A 2542-nucleotide genomic window follows, 5' to 3' on the forward strand; every position below is an offset into this window, starting at 1 on the left:
ACGGGCAGCGGTGCCCCCCATAGCGCTCCCCGTCCCCCCGCGGGGGTCCCCCCGGCCCCCCCCGCTCTGACACCTCCCCCGAACGGGCCGAACTGGGTCAGGGGGTGCCCCCCAGCCCCCGGTGACGTCACGGCCCTTTGTCCCGGCGCCGCTTTTGTCCCGGCGCCGCCGCAGCGGCCGCACGTGGCACTGCCGGTGTCACCCCCGGGCCACCGCGACCCCGCAGCACCCGGGGGGGGGATGTGCTGCGGGCCGGGGGGGGAAGGTCACAGAGCACCCCCGGACCCCCCGCGCCACCAGGTGTGGAGTCACCAGGGACCCCCGTGGGGACCATCCCCAGTGGGAGGATCCCGAGCAGGAACTGTCCCCAAAGGGGACCCTGAGTGTCACCTGTAAGATGGGGTCCCCAAACCACTGGAGGGGGGACTGGGGGGACCCTCTGGGCTCTGGGGGCTTCCAGGGTCAGCTCACACGTGTGTGCACGGACTGACACGTGTGTGCACAGACTGACGTGTGCATGGCCTGATGTGTGTGTCTGTGACGCATGGCCTGACACACGTGTGCAGGCCTGATGTGTGTGCTGGGCCCCACATGTGTGTGCATGGCCTGACACGTGTGTGCATGGCCTGACACGTGTGTGCATGGCCTGATACACATGTGCAGGCCTGATGTGTGTGCACGGCCCCACATGTGTGTGCATGGCCTGATACACGTGTGCAGGTCTGATGTGTGTGCTGGGCCCCACATGTGTGTGCATGGCCTGACACGTGTGTGCATGGCCTGACACACATGTGCAGGTCTGATGTGTGTGCTGGGCCCCACATGTGTGTGCATGGCCTGACACGTGTGTCTGTGGTCCCACATGTGTGTGCACAGCCCCAAACACGTGTGCCAACGCCGCCGCCCCAGCCCCTCACGCATGTCCTCGTGTGTCGGTGGCTCTGCCATGGCCCCAAACCGCAGACTCAGCACTTTCCCCTGCCTGGACTCGCCTTGAGCCGGTGCCAACGTCACACGTGTGTCCCACCGTGGGGACACCGAGCCCTGCTGTCCCCAAGGGTTGCCAGACCCCTGCGTCCTCCCCGTGTCCCCCGTATCCTCCTGGACATCCCTTGGGCTGGTTGGTGTCAGACACAGCCGTGGGGCAGCGGGGTGGCCGTGGGGACAGTGGGGTGGCCGTGGGGACAGGGGGTTGGCCCTGCAGTGGCTCATTAGCGGTCTCTGTGATGAGGCGGTGGCTCATTAACGGGTCCCTGTGATGAGGCAGCGCCCGCCTGCGGGGATGGATCAAAGGCCACCGTGGTGGCACCTGCTGGGGACAGGGATGGTGGTGGCAGGCGTGTGACAGGGACGGGGACAATGGCACCCCCACAGGGACACAGGGGAATGGGGGGGGATGGGGACACTGCCATGCCCATGGGACCCACAGCAGAGGGACAGTGACAATGCCACCCCCATGAGGATACAGGGGGATGGATGGGGGGGGTTGTGAGACCCTCTTGTCACCCCCGTGACACCCCTGTGTCACCCCCCGGGGGGCTGAGGCTGCCAGGGAGCCCCAGTGTGACCAGGGGACACTGTGGGGGGACCCTGGGTGAGGGGACAGTGAGGGGAACCCCAGAACCGAGGGGGCATCACCCACAGGCAGAGGCTGGGGGGGTTCTGGTTGCTCCAGGTTGCCATGGTTCCCCGTTTCTATGGAGACCCCACTGCTATGGAGACAGTCCCATTGCTAAGGACCCCTGTTACTATGGACTCCATTTCTAGGGGTCCCGTTGCTATGGAGACTCTCAGTGCTACAAAGCCCCGTTGCGACGGACCCCCCGTTTCTATGGAAACCTCTGTTCCTATGGAGACCCTCATTGCTGGGGGCCCAATTGCTATGGAGATCCCATTGCTATGGACCTGCCGTTGCTATGGCCCCTCGTTGCTATGGGCCCCCGTTGCTATGGTCCCCCTTGAGATGGAGCCCCGGTTGCTATGGTCCTACTGTTGCTACGAGCCCCGTTGCTATGGACCAGTCGTTGCTATGGACCAGTCGTTGCTATGGACCAGTCGTTGCCATGGCCCCCGTTGCTTAGGGCCGCCGTAAGCCACGGCGTTGCGGCGCCGCCAGGGGTCGCAAACGCGAGGCTGCGGGAGGGGCGGGGTCTTCCTGGAGGCCCCGCCTTTCTTGTGCTGTTGGACCAATCAGCGCGCGGTGACGCAGGGGAAAGGGCGGGGCCTGATCAGCGGAGCCGGAAGAGGTTCGGGGGGAATCGGGGGGACGGGGGGACCAGTTTAAACCAGTATAGACCAGTATGGGTCAGGGACCCCAGTACAGACCCCCGTATAGACCAGGGATTCCCAGTACAGACCCCAGTAGGGATCGGTGACACCCAGTGTGCATCCCAGTATAGACCAGTAAGCCCAGTACAGATCAGGGATCCCAGTATAAACCAGTGACTGTTAACCCCATACTGGGAGGGCATTGGGGGTCCCTGTCCCCTTAACCCTGTTCCCACTGCAGACCAGTGACCATTACCCCCCTACTGGGAGGGGG

The sequence above is a fragment of the Empidonax traillii genome, unplaced genomic scaffold (assembly GCF_003031625.1).
Source record: "Empidonax traillii isolate 1590-97213 ecotype Southwest subspecies unplaced genomic scaffold, ASM303162v1 scaffold5679:size7475, whole genome shotgun sequence".
Taxonomy (NCBI): domain Eukaryota; kingdom Metazoa; phylum Chordata; class Aves; order Passeriformes; family Tyrannidae; genus Empidonax; species Empidonax traillii.